Genomic DNA, 14,153 nt, shown 5'->3' on the forward strand with positions numbered 1-14,153 from the left:
CCCAGACAAAATGAAGAATACAGAAACTGAGAGCTTCATGAGTGTTTCACAAGGTAGGACTCAAATAATACCTGCTGATTTTTAAGAAGATGCATTTAGAATCTGGCAGATGAAAACTGGTATTATATAAAATCATGCATAATCCTCACTAATAGATGATCTAAAATTTTTTTTTAAACATCCAAACTTTAATATTTTTGGCCACGCCATGCGACTTATGGGATCTTAGTTCCCTGACCAGGGATTGAACCTGGCCCCTAAGCAGTGAAAGCCTGAGTCCTAACCACTGGAATGCCAGGGAATTCCCTAGATGATCTAAGAATTTTTATACTCACCTCAGCACTTTTTGCCATTGCCATTTTGTAGGAATTTGTGTCTTTCTTAGATTGATATTTTAAAAATATGTCTGCTTTCTAAACATACACCAAATTAAAAATGCCTCTAAAGCATTCTCAAATGTGGTTCTCAAATGTGGCTGTATCACTGAGCCACCAGGGAAGTCTGGGTCACAGCTACACAGAAGGTAGCTTGATCTGGATCTGTATTCTGATTAAAACATTGATACTTGTCAGACACAACTGAGTGACTGAGCATGTACTTAAAGTATGGGCCTCCCTGGTGACTCAGTGGTAAAGAATCCACTTGCCAATGCTGGAGATGCAGGTTTGATCCCTGGGTCAGGAAGATTTCCTGGAGAAGGAAATGGCAACCCACTCCAGTATTCTTGCCTGGGAAATACCATGGACAGAGGAGCCTGACGGGCTACAGTCCATGGGGTCGCAAAGAATCAGACATGACTTAGCAACTAAACAAGAACAGCAACTTAAAGTATGCAAGAATGTGTTTTGAACTTGACCTAACAGTTGAAAAGTACTGAGCATATTATTTTATCTTTTTCATTAGCCAGCCATATTCTCTTTATTCTAAAATTTACCTGATTTTCATGTTTCAGTGTTTCTAAAATCATGTCATGACCTAAAATTAAATGTGTGTGTACATGAGTGTACACACATTCATTATAACAGCCATATCTAGAGCAGGGTTCTTAAAACTGAGTGTGCATCAGAAATATTTGATTACTTGTTATAAACGTGAAATCTTAGGCCGGTTTTAGGCTTTTTGAAAAGGCTAAGGTTAACCAGCACCCTGGATGATTCTGATTCATCAGGTCCTTGGACTTTGCTTTGAGCAGTGGTTTACAAAGAGTAGACTTAGCTCCTCCCCCCGCCCCAAACTATGTCCATATCACCTATGAACTTGTTAGATATGTACAATCTCAGACCCTACACTGGGCCTACTGAATCAGAAACTCTGAAAGTGGGGACTAGCAGTCTGTATTTTTATAGGCCTCTAGGAATTCTGTGACTTCCCTGGTGGCTCAGATGGTAAAGAATTCACCTGTAATGCAGGAGACCTGGGTTCGATCCCAAGGTTGGGAAGATTCGCTGGAAGAGGGCATGGCACCTACTCCAGTATTCTTGCCTGGAGAATCCTCATGGACAGAAGAGACTGGCGGGCTACAGTCCATAGTGTCACAAAGAGTTGGACTGAGCAATTAAGCACTGCAAAGGAATTCTGGTGTAAGATAAAATTTCAGAACCACTATTTTGAGGAACACTGCCAGTGTTTCTCATACTTCTTTGATGATAAGAATCACCTTGCATGCTTTAAAAATCCCATATCTGGGCTCCATCCTGAATCTACTGAATTAAAATTCTAAGGCAGGTGGGAAAGTTCCAAGGGAACAGGTTGGAATCTGTAGATCAACAAACTTCTCAGGTGATTCTTATCTTCAGACAAATTTGGGAAATACTGAGGTAGAAAAGCCATGGATTTGCCAATCCACAGCCTTATATTCCCTATTTAGGTTTATCTTGGGTTTTGTGTATATCATTGTATTTAAATTTTATAACACCTTTAGGAACTAGATACTATTATCAAACCCATTTTATAGATGACAAAACTGAGGTTTGAAGAACTTAAAAAACACACTGGGTCATTTAAATAGTAAACCAGAGAGCTGGAACTCAAACTAGGAACTTTCTGACTCCAGAGCCTTTGTTCTTAAACCGTTGTAACTGCAAATCGCTGATGTTGTTGTTGCAATGCAGTATAGCCTTGTGGACAGAAACTTGCCCAGAGACATTCCTTGGGTCAATACTTCAGTGTTGCCACCTGTAATCCCAACCCATCTTTGACCTTCCATTGTTCACTCCTTCCTTTACTGTTATATTCACTGTACTCTTATTGATGAAAAGTATCCATCCTCGTATCTTCTGTTGTTGTTCAGTTGCTCAGTCGTGTCTGACCCTTTGCAACCCCATGGACTGCAGCACACCAGGCTTCCCTGTCCTTCACCATCTCCCACAGTTTGCTCATACTCATGTCCATTGAGTTGATGGTGCCATCAACCATCTCATCCTCTGCCGCCCCCTTCTCTTCCCTCCCTCAATCTTTCCAAGCATCAGCATCTTGTCTTTTAGGCCTCTTCATTACTCACCTGTTGCTTCTTCTCACAAAAGGATTGTCTTTTGTGAGTCAAAAGACATGCCTCAAGACGCTATTTCAGTCTCATTTCTTCTGTGAAGAACCCCTGACCACACTGAGCATCAGTGACCTCTCCCTTCTAGGACTTACAGTGACATTCTTGGCCTGCACTGTCTATTTAGTCCCCATCATGGAGTGTCCAGCTTACACATCTAAATCTTTCATTTAGATCTGAAGGTGCTGCTCTGACCCTGGCCAAGTAGTAGGAGTGCTAAAGTATCTGTTGACCTTCAGTAATGTCAGTGTAGTTTAAGACTCACAAAAGATGAAGATGGATTTTCTAAAAGCAGTTAAGACAAGTTGTTGGACCTTCTGGGAGAATCTGTGAAGGGGGTTACACTGCCTCAGTGGGTTGTTTGCAAGGGTAGTTAGATGAATTTAGATTATTCCTTCAAATTTAGTTTACAGGAAGCCTACCCTCTCTTCCAAACTTAGAAAAAAAGATGGGGGTGGGGGCGAGAATCTTGTCTTGGTGAGGATGGAATGACAGTTTGGGAGAGGAGGCTGGAGTTGTGGTGTATGCTTTGTAAAGGGGAATGGCTTTAATTAAAAAAAAAAAATTCTATTGTTATCTCATTCCAGACTAGAATGTATTTTCTTTTAAAAATACTATGGCTAATGCCTATTCTGGTTGCCTTCCAGATGTTAAGGTAGCATCATGTTTTGGAACAACAGCATCCTATGAGGTAACTAACACGAAACTTACTAGTTCTGGAAGAACATGTCTAGGTGTCTCTGACCTAGGGTCAGGGCCAATGCCGGGGAAAGGGCTCCACCTACTGACCATCTATAGTCACATTGTTTCCTGACAGAAACCTTTAGTTGGGTTTAACTCCGAGCTCTTGCCTCAAAGAGGGTGGCCCCAGAGGCCCAGGGGAGGTTCTCTGCCAACACTCATTGTGTTTCATGCGGAAATTCATGAGGATGTAGCCACACAAAGTGAGGTATTCCAAGAGTATGTTTTCTATGAGAATCTCTTTCAGGAAATGAGTTTTCCTTTGAGGAAAAATATCAGCAGCCTCAGTGTGGAAAATGATAGAACTACTTTTGGTTGAATATTGTTATGTAAAGTTATGGTTCCATCACATGGATTTCAGAGACATCTGTGTTATTAAGGGATGGACAAAACAGAGGGTGATCTTTAGGACTTAACTCTGTTTTAGAAGAGTTTGAATCCATTAGAGGTTTAAATAACTAGTGGTCCATTTCATTTAAAAGTAAAATTATATTTTCTAACATAAAGAAAATTTTATTCTATTTTTTGGTGTATGTTGATGGAAGTGACGAGACACTGACAGAAAGGGTGCCAGTATCTCGACCATTCAGTGTCAAGTTCCTTGTTTAGTTGATAGTTATAATTGTTTATCTTCTCAAGACCCTACTGGGTCACTCTGAAAAGTGTGTTAGAGGTTGACTAAATGGATAGGTGGGATTTGTTTCTTCCACCATGAAGATGCATCCAGGACACTTGATTATAGGCATGAGAAAGGCTACTTCCTAAATCAACTGTGATCCAAAATTAGACTCTTTTGCTGTTTTGGTGGGAGTGGCATCTTAAAGAAAAGATGTTTTTATTGAGTCAGTACACAGGGGAATGTGAGAGAGTGGGAGGACTAAGAGAGAGGAGAAGGAAATGTTCCTGTGGCAACTGGAAAAGGACTTCACAAGCTACATCTTGGCAAGTTGACTTCAGGGGCATCCCACTATCACCCTCAGCAACACTTAATCCCTGAGGAGTTCCAGCCCTTTGGATTCTGATAAGCAAAATCACACTTACCCTTCCATTGAGATGCACTATCGGGAGGATTTCACCTAAACTAGAATGAGAGGAAAGGAGTGCTGCTTAGCCTAAAATAGGAGTACTGACGGGCAACACTCACTGGTACCAGGCACTGTGCTAAACGCTTTCCACAGATCACTTCATGGATGCTCCCTGCAGTTCAATGAAGCAGGCTAGCATAGGCTCAGGGTTGGGGATTAAGGAACGTGCCTAATGTCCCAGAGCTAATGAGCGAGAAGGCTAAGATCTGAACCCAGCTCTGCGGGGCTCTAGAATCAGTGCTCTTCCCCATGTGACATTCTGAACCTCCAATCAGAAACTGCTAGTGGAATTATCTTAGAGTTAGGGAAGCTATGAAAGACACCATGGCCCCTCTCTTTTTTAGGTATAGGGAGCTTTTCTGTGCTATGGTTGACAGAGAGGCCCCTATTTTCTTTTGACTGACGACCATGAAGCTTCCTCAAGCTTGTGTGTGTGTATATACATGTGTACGCATCTTTTTTTGTCTGGAGCAGGTTTGTTGAGCCAAGAATAGTGAAATTGAAGAAATGGAGAGAAGTCAGCTGCACAGTGCCAGGTGATGGAGCCTGAAGTAAAGAGCAATGAACTGGGGTCAGGGAGTCTAACTCTGGTTCTGCCATATACAACAGCAACGGTAATAGTAGCAGCTAACATTTGAGTACTTACAATGTGTCAAGTACTGTTCCAAACACTTTGTACGTCTTAATTCACTTAATCCTCATGATCATCCTATGGATAAGTACTGTTCTTATTTTACTGATGAGAAAACTGAGTCATACAGAGGTTGTTACTTGCCCCAGGTCATACCAGCTAATAAATGGTAGGAAGTTGGCTTAAAGTCAGGCAGTCTTGGCTTACTACACTAACTATTATGTAATACTGTTTCTCAGCTAACTGATTATGTCAGTTAACTTTTCTAGGTTTTAGTTTTTCCCATTTATAAATTCACTTTTTTTTTTTTAAAGTAAATGTTAAGTTCCAAACTTATCAGGAAGAGATGGAAAAGGCCATGCACACGGAGTACAAAATGCAAAGAAGAAGGTGTCCACATGCAATTGGCAGCACCAGGAAAAGCTGGGCTTGGCTCTGGAACTTATCTTATGGCTGAACCTCTTACGCTGGTCTTAAAATGGCATCCCAGGCAGAGGTACAGTTCAAGGTGACTTTGGGAACTTTTTGATTGAAGACAGGATATTGGGCACAGGGACACTGCCAGAAGGAAAGAGGCTAAGGAGTCACATTCAGGACCATTCTATCTTAAGTCAAATTCATGTGGGGAGAGGCTAGTGGCAGGGAGACCAATAAGGAGGCCAGAGAACTGAGGACCCCAAGTTGGATGGAGGAGGTAGGGATTTCACAGTGGGGCCAGATGCCAGAAATATCAGGAAAGAGGGTGGTGAGGGTGGGACAGGGTGGAGGAGGTAGTGAGCCAAATGGTCAAGTGAGAGGGTGACAATGGCTTGCAGAGAAGGACGGTTCAATTGCTCGCTTCTTCAAGCTAAGATTCCTGTGGACTCTGTACTCAGATATGCTTGGCCAGAGCTATGGGATTTATATGACTGAAGCTCAGAGCAATGGTCTTTGGAGGAATGTGATAATGACAGGTATGGGCCAGGCATTCCCTCCCACTCACAGTATCTTTTGTCAACAGAAGAATATTGCTCTGTGACAGGTTCATGGCTTTCATTTTGGAGGGATTTTCCTTCCCCAAGGAGGCAGATGGCTTAGTGCTAGCAGGGCAGACTCTGAAGTCAGAAGACTAGACTAAGTAGAGGAGCTACTGACTAGTTAGTTGTATATCTTGGGCAAGAACTTTCATCTTTCTGTGCCTCAGTGCATACATGTGTAAAATGGGAATAATATTACCCACTTTATAGACTTGTTGTGAGGATTAAACAAGTTAATATATGTAAAGTGACTGGCCTGAGTTAGCCCATAGGAAATATTAATTATTGCTGTTGAGTAAATGAAGGAGCAGAGAGATGAAATGATTGTGTGAGGACTCAGAGCTCAGCATTCTAACCCAGGCCCACCTAGCTCCAAGCCTTCCTTAATTTTCACTGTGCCACATTAGGCTGAGAGCAGAGTCTGAACAGAGATGAGAAAGAAGTGAAGAAGACTGTGGAAATAGTACATCAGATGGCAGAAGGATGAAGAGGAATACAAGAGGTAGCAAGGAAAAATTATGAGGAAGAACAGAACAAAGAACTAAACCTTTCCTGTTTTTCTGATTATTAAATTGAAACAGCCTCACTGTAAAAATTAAAGCATCATAGAACTAAATGACGTGGTCTAACTTCCTCCCCTGCTTCTCTGTCAAATTTTGAAAAAACAAAAACAAACAGGACTTTATGGTATCATAGAAAGCAGGGGAGACTCAAAAGAGCAGAGGCGGCTGACAAGGCTGGATGCAGGACAGCCAGGGCCACAAGGTTTGGTGTTAGGGAGGGCAGAGAGGGGTCATCATGGTAGAGGTTCGAGTGGCAGATGAGGCAGATCTGGTAGTTAGATTTGGAGTGAATCTGGGGTGGGATGGAAGGGGCAGTGGGCATAGACAGCTCCAAGATAAGGAGGCTGGAGTGGAGAGTTATGGGAATAGGAAACGTTTTGTGCTATAAATCCCTTTGGGAGCCTCATGAAGCTTAGGGACCTCTTCCCAAAAAAGGTTTTAATACCTAAAATAAAAGGCCTAAGATGACAAAAGGTTGCCACTTCTACCCACCAACCTCTTGGAATTCAGAACTCCTATAAAGACACTTCCAGTTTTAAGATTTGGCACTTTAGTAAAGTTTCTATCCTTAGAAAGAAAAGACTTGCTGCCCTCAGAATCCTCTAAACCCTCTCTGTATAGAAACCCAAAGATACCTCCAGAATGCACAATGAGTCTATGTCTCTGGCTCCAGACTAATTTTAGATGAGGACCTATCTTCAAGTAATTTGGATACCCTAAATGCAGAGCAGTTGTATAAAACATCAGCATCACCACCCCATTTACTTACTTTAGAAGGATGCTGCCAGAGTAGAAAGTGTTTTGGAAACCGTGTTTTGATCAAATCCTCATAATGTTCTCTCCCCAAAATTTCACTGGAAACCAGAGGCGGGTAATCCTGGGTTATTGACTCATCACAAGAGGTTCTTGGTATGCTCCACATACTTGGAAGACAGCTGATGTGCTTTTCTATGGTGTTGGATCCATTCTCTCAGCCCTGTATGGGCATATTTGGGGTTTAAGTTTGCAAATAAAACTCAGAAAATCACCAGTGACCAAGTGTAGGGCAAGGGGAGGGTTGACAGCAGGTATGACCAGGGTGAACTTGGGGCATATACACTAGGAAAATGAGTTTCTGAGACTTTTTGTGTCATCATTCAATCAGAAACTGGCTGAGCCTGAAGTCATTATTAATACAGTAGAGGAGGGGTCTACATAAATAATCCCATTTACTGTACAATTATATTTTCCTATTTTTGCCTAGCCACAGGAGTATGTCTATAGGAAAAGGGTTATTCTACTTCTTGCTCGTAGCTTGAAGTTAAAATCATCACCCCAACTACATCCATTGTTGGAAGGACTATTTTGGGTTGGCCCTGTGTAATGTGAAATGAAGAAAAAAAGTGTGTAGCTGAATCTTGATATGGAAATCCAGACTTAAAAACATTCTCTGATGGTTTGGCATCCATGGGATAAATTGGTCATAGTTTTCAACAACTCAGATCAAAGCCAAATGCTGTTTGCATTCAGACAGTGATTCAGGGACCATGTCTTATTTGGTTTCTTTGAAAATAGAGCACAGACATTTTTTCATACCTTTGAGAGAAATCTTTTGGCCGCCAAATTTGTGCCTTGTAAATATTATTGTACCCTAATACACAATTTTACATCTTGTCTCAGATGTCTTTTTCAGTTATTCCACCATCCCCAAGTGAGTGGCTTGTTTCAGGGAGGGTCTCCTGATGTTAAAGAGAAAAAATAGGCCAACTGGTAAAGATAAAAAAAAAAAAAATGAGAGTAAATAAAATACATATGGAATGTCTGCTTTCAGAGTTAAAATGTATATAAGTGTGTATGCAAATCAGCCATCCAAATAGAAATCTAGACTGAGCCAACCTTAGGCACAGCTATGAAAGAGAAAAGGCCTTTTATTCCCTTTACCTAGATAGTCCCTCCTCGATCACCTCTACCTCTCTTCTTTCTCAGGCTATTTTCGATCCTTCTCAGTAAGAGAATCAATATTCACTTTGGAACTCTTCCCATCTGCCATGCATACACTTCCTTTCACTTCTCAGTTCAGTTCAGTCGCTCAGTCGTGTCTGACTCTTTGAGACCCCATGAACCGCAGCACACCAGGCCTCTCTGTCCATCACCAACTCCCAGAGTCCACCCAAACCCATGTCCATCGAGTCGATGCCATCCAACCATCTCATCCTCTGCCGTCCCCTTCTCCTCCTGCCCTCAATCTTTCCCAGCATCAGGGTCTTTTCAAATGAGTCAGCTCTTCTCATCAGGTGGCCAAAGTATTGGAGTTTCAGCTTCAACATCAGTCCTTCCAATGAACACCCAGGACTGATCTCCTTTAGGATGGACTGGTTGGATCTCCTTGCAGTCCAAGGGACTCTCAAGAGTCTTCTCCAACACCACAGTTCAAAAGCATCAATTCTTTGGCGCTCAGCTTTCTTCACAGTCCAACTCTCACATCCATACATGACTACTGGAAAAACCATAGCCTTGACTAGACAGACCTTTGTTGGCAAAGTAATGTCTCTGCTTTTGAATATGCTATCTAGGTTGGTCATAACTTTCCTTCCAAGGAGTAAGCATCTTTTAATTTCATGGCTGCAGTCACCATCTGCAGTGATTTTGGAGCCCAGAAAAATAAAGTCTGCCACTGTTTCCCCATCTATCTGTCATGAAGTGATGGGAGTGGATGCCATGATCTTAGTTTTCTGAATGTTGAACTTTAAGCCAACTTTTTCACTCTCCTCTTTCACTTTCATCAAGAGGCTCTTTAGTTCTTCACTTTCTGCCATAAGGGTGGTGTCATCTGCATATCTGAGGTTATTGATATTTCTCCTGGCAATCTTGATTCCAGCTTGTGCTTTATCCAGCCCAGCGTTTCTTATGATGTACTCTGCATATAAGTTAAATAAGCAGGGTGACAATATACAGCCTTGATGTACTCCTTTTCCTATTTGGAACCAGACTGTTGTTCCATGTCCAGTTCTAACTGTTGCTTCCTGACCTGCATACAGGTTTCTCAAGAGGCAGCTGAGGTGGTCTGGTATTCCCATCTCTTTCACAGTTTTCCACAGTTTATTGTGATCCACACAGTCAAAGGCTTTGGCATAGTCAATAAAGCAGAAATAGATGTTTTTCTGGAACTCTCATGCTTTTTCGATGATCCATCGGATGTCGGCAATTTGATGAACTATGGATGGAGCTTTCACTTCTACTGTCCTTCAAATGCATGTATCCTGTGCCCCTTTTCTGTGGGCTTTGCTTGTCAGGGAGGAGTTCCAGGGGTAAGTGAGAATTATTTAAATGACAATTCTTAAAAAAAAAAATCAGCTCATAGCCAGGTTTTTTTTTTTTATTTTAATAAACAGATTTTATTTTTTGAATTGTTTTCTGATTTTGTTTTGTTCATTTAATGGACTTTATTGAGTGTATATTATACAGAGTACAATGGCTGTGATGTAGTGGGAATTATAGAAGGAAATGGCATCCCACTCAAGTACTCTTGCCTGGAAAATCCCATGGATGGAGGAGCCTGATAGGCTACAGTCCATGGGGTCTCAAAGAATCGGACACGACTGAGCAAATTCTCTAGTTGTTAATTGGGGGTAAGAGTCATATACACAAAATGTTAAACAGCATGACAACATAGAGTAACAACTTGCAAATGATTTTATCATCTGATTTTATCTTATGAATGCTTATATTGTACATTCAGTGTGGCAGACACTTTTCTAAGTGCTTCTTAATAATAACTAATTTAGTCTTTAAAACAAATATTTAACTCATGTAGTCTTCAAAACAATGTTCCATTATTATTGCTATAGTCATTCCTATTCTGAAGATGGAGAGCTAGGCAGGGAGTGGTCAAATGACTTCCATAGGGTCACTCAGCTATTAAGTTTGGAACCACAAATTCCAGCTGTTTGGCTCCAGGTTCTGGGTCCTTAAATCATCTTGATGCAGCATCTCCAGCTTTAGGTGATGAGTGCCAAGTGCGAGACAGACATGGGCTCTGAGTTGGACAGCAGGACCCATTCTAGGTGAGCTGAAGCAGTCAGAGTGCTTTATGACAATGGCTCTTACCCTGGCTGCCCATTACAGTGATCTGGGAAGTTTTAAAAAAAATCACCATGCTTTGACCAGGTATTAAATCAGAATCTCTAGAGGTAAGGCCTGGCCAGTTATATGAAATATTCTAAAGGGGCAGACAGCATGGAAACCACTGCAGGGAAAAGGCACTAAAACTGGATCCTGGAAAGTGGGTTGGAGCTCATGAAGTTCAGAGGAGAGAGGGTGGTCAGATGGGAAATGGAGAGGCAGAGAGAAAGGTCCTTTCTTTTTTCTTTTCCTCTTCTCTTCCACCACCATGCTTCTGGATCTTCTTCCAGCCACCCTTCCTTTTTTTCCTCCTGTTTTCTGACTTCATTGTCCCCTTCTTTCCTTTGCTTCTCTCCTGCCTCCTTTCAACCCTCTCTTCCTTTCCTTCTTACATCCTCCTGCTGCCCAGTCTCTTCCTTTCAGCTCACAACCTTTTGGTCATCTCACTTAACACTGTTCCTTCTCCCAGCAAAAAGAGAGCAGAGATTGGGGCTTTTGGGTCAATGCAAGACCCATTCATTGTGCTCCTGAAGGGAATTAAAGGAAAGCCTGGGAGTACAGATCCAACTTCCAAGTAGTATAATTAGGATTAAATACTGGTAAGAACTGTGCTGTATTCTTTGGGGACCAAGATCACGTGGTATGCCTGGCTCTGTGGTGAGGGGAGAGAGGAGAGCTTGAAAGGTGTCTTAGTTTTCTGTTGCTATTGTAACAACTTACCCTCAATATGTTAGCTAAAATAATCCATGTTCATATCTTACAGTTTTCTAAGATGGAAGTCTGACCTGAGTCTCACTGGCAGGGTTGTATTTCTTTCTAGATGTTCTAGGAAAGACTCTGTTTCATTGCCTTTTCCAGCTTCTAGAGGCTGTCCACATTCCCTGGTTCATGGTTCCTTCCTCCATCTTCAGAGCCAGCAACACAGAACCTCTCTTGTCATGCTTTCATTACATTACAGTACTTTCTCCACCTCTTTTCTTCTGCCTTTTCTACTTGTAAGAACTCTTATAATCACATCAGACCCATCTGGAAAATCCAGGATAATATCCCTATATTTAAGGTTATTTTGTTAACAACCTTAGTTCCATTTCTACCTTAATTCCATTTGCCATGTAACCTAATATATTCACAAGTTCCAGGGATTAGGATATAGACATTTTAGTAGGGACATTAATCTTTCTATAACAGAAAGCCTACAGAATAGGAGGAGCAATGGACAGTAAAGTTCATTTCATGTAGATAACAGCAGATACAAAGGCATAGGGGCTTTGGAGAGTGTTCAAGGTAGGTTTTGAAGAACTATAGTTTAGTATCACTTTGTAGTATCATGAAACAGGCCATTACATTGTCACTTATACAGTATATATTGTTCTTAAAGTTTACATATTATTATGTTTACCACATATTTCAACAAAAAAATCTTACAATAAACAGTACTCTTTGAGGGCAATACAGTATTACAGCAAACAGCACATGCCATGGAGGGTAGGTTCTAGTCCTATCTCTACCACTTATTAGACTGATACCTATAAAGATTCAGTAAGATCAAGAATCTCAAGTACTTTGCTCTGCCCCTCAGTTCAGTTCAGTTGCTCAGTCATGTCTGATTCTTTGTGACCCCATGGACTGCAGCATGCCAGGCTTCCCTGTCTATCACCAACTCCTGGAACTTGCTCAAAGACTCACGTCCATTGAGTCAGTGATGCTATCCAACCATCTCATCCTCTGTTGTCCCCTTCTCCTCCTGCCTTCAGTCTTTCCCAGCATCAGGGTCTTTTCCAATGAGTCAATTCTTCCCATCTGGTGGCCAAAATACTGGAGCTTCATTCAGCGTCAGCTTCAGTCCTTCTAATGAATATTCAGGACTGATTTCCTTTAGGATTGACTGATTTGATATCCTGGCAGTCCAAGGGACTCTCAAGAGTCTTCTCAGCACCACAGAACAAAGCATCAGTTCTTTGGTGTTCAGCTTTGTTTATGGTCCAACTCTCACAACCATATATGACTACCAGAAAAACCAAAGCTTTGATTATACCGACCTTTATAGGTAAAGTAATGTCTCTGCTTTATAATATGCTGTCTAGGTTTGTCATAGCTTTTCTTCCAAGGAGCAAGCCTCTTTTAATTTCATGGATGCAGTCACCATCTGCAGTGATTCTGGAGCCCAAGAAAATAAAAGTCTGTCACTTTTTCCATTGTTTCCCCATCTACTTGCCATGAAGTGATGGGATCAGATACCATGATCTTTAGTTTTCTGAAGCTAGTTTTATGCCAACTTTTACACTCTCCTCTTTCACTTTCATCAAGAGGCTCTTTAGTTCCTCTTTCCTTTCTGTCATAAGGGTGGTGTCATCTCCGTATCTGAGATTATAGATATTTCTTCCTGCAATCTTGATTCCGGCTTGTGCTTCATCCAGGTCTTGTAGGTCCTCATAGAACCGTTCAACTTCAGCTTCTTTGGCATTAGTGGTTAGGGCATAGACTTGGATTACTGTGATATTGAATGGTTTGCCTTGGAAGCGAACCAGGATCATTCTGTTGTTTGAGATTGCACCCAAGTAATGCATTTTGGACCCTTTTGTTGACTACGACGGGTACTCCATTAAGGGATTCTTGCCCACAGTAGTAGATATAATGGTCATCTCAATTAAATTTGCCCATTTAATCTGGTCCATTTTATTTTGCTGATTCCTAAAATGTCGATGTTCATTCATGCCATCTCCTGTTTGACCACTTCCAATTTGCCTTGATTCATGGATCTAACATTCTAGGTTCCTATGCAACATTGTTCTTTACAGCATTGGACTTTACTTTCATCACCAGTCACATCCACAACTGGGCGTTGTTTTCACTTTGGCTCAGCCTCTTCATTCTTTCTGGAGCTATTTCTCCATTCTCCTCCAGTAGCATATTGGGCTCTGCCCCTGGCACATAATAAATGTGAGGTGCTATTATTTCCGTGGGCTTCCCAGCTGGCGCTAGTGGTAAAGAACCCGCCTGCCAATGCAGAAGACACAAGAGATACAGGTTCCATCCTTGAGCTGGGAAGATGCCCTGGAGGAGGGCAAGGTGACTCACTCCAGTATTCTTGCCTGGAGAATCCCATGGACAGAGGAGTCTGAGAGGCTACGGTCCAAAGGGTTGCAAAGAGTCGGACACAACTGAAGTGACTTAGCACACATGCACGTGCTATTGCCAGAATTAAACTATGTCTTATGCTAATGGCTTATAACTTGCCACTCTTACTTTCTCTCTCTCTCTTTTTTAACCTCACTGTGAGGCTTGTGGGATCTTAGTTCCACAACCAGGGATTGAACCTGGGCCCTCAGCAGTGAAAGTTCAGAGTCCTAACCACCAGACTGCCAGAAAATTCCCTCACTTTCTCCCTAATGTCCATTTTTTGATGGGAAAAAGGAAAGCAGTGATAGGAAGAACATTTCTGACCTATGTAGCCTGCTGAAATAACATTGTTAT

This window comes from Bubalus kerabau, chromosome 4, assembly GCF_029407905.1.
Source record: "Bubalus kerabau isolate K-KA32 ecotype Philippines breed swamp buffalo chromosome 4, PCC_UOA_SB_1v2, whole genome shotgun sequence".
In the NCBI taxonomy this organism is placed as follows: Eukaryota; Metazoa; Chordata; class Mammalia; order Artiodactyla; family Bovidae; genus Bubalus; species Bubalus kerabau.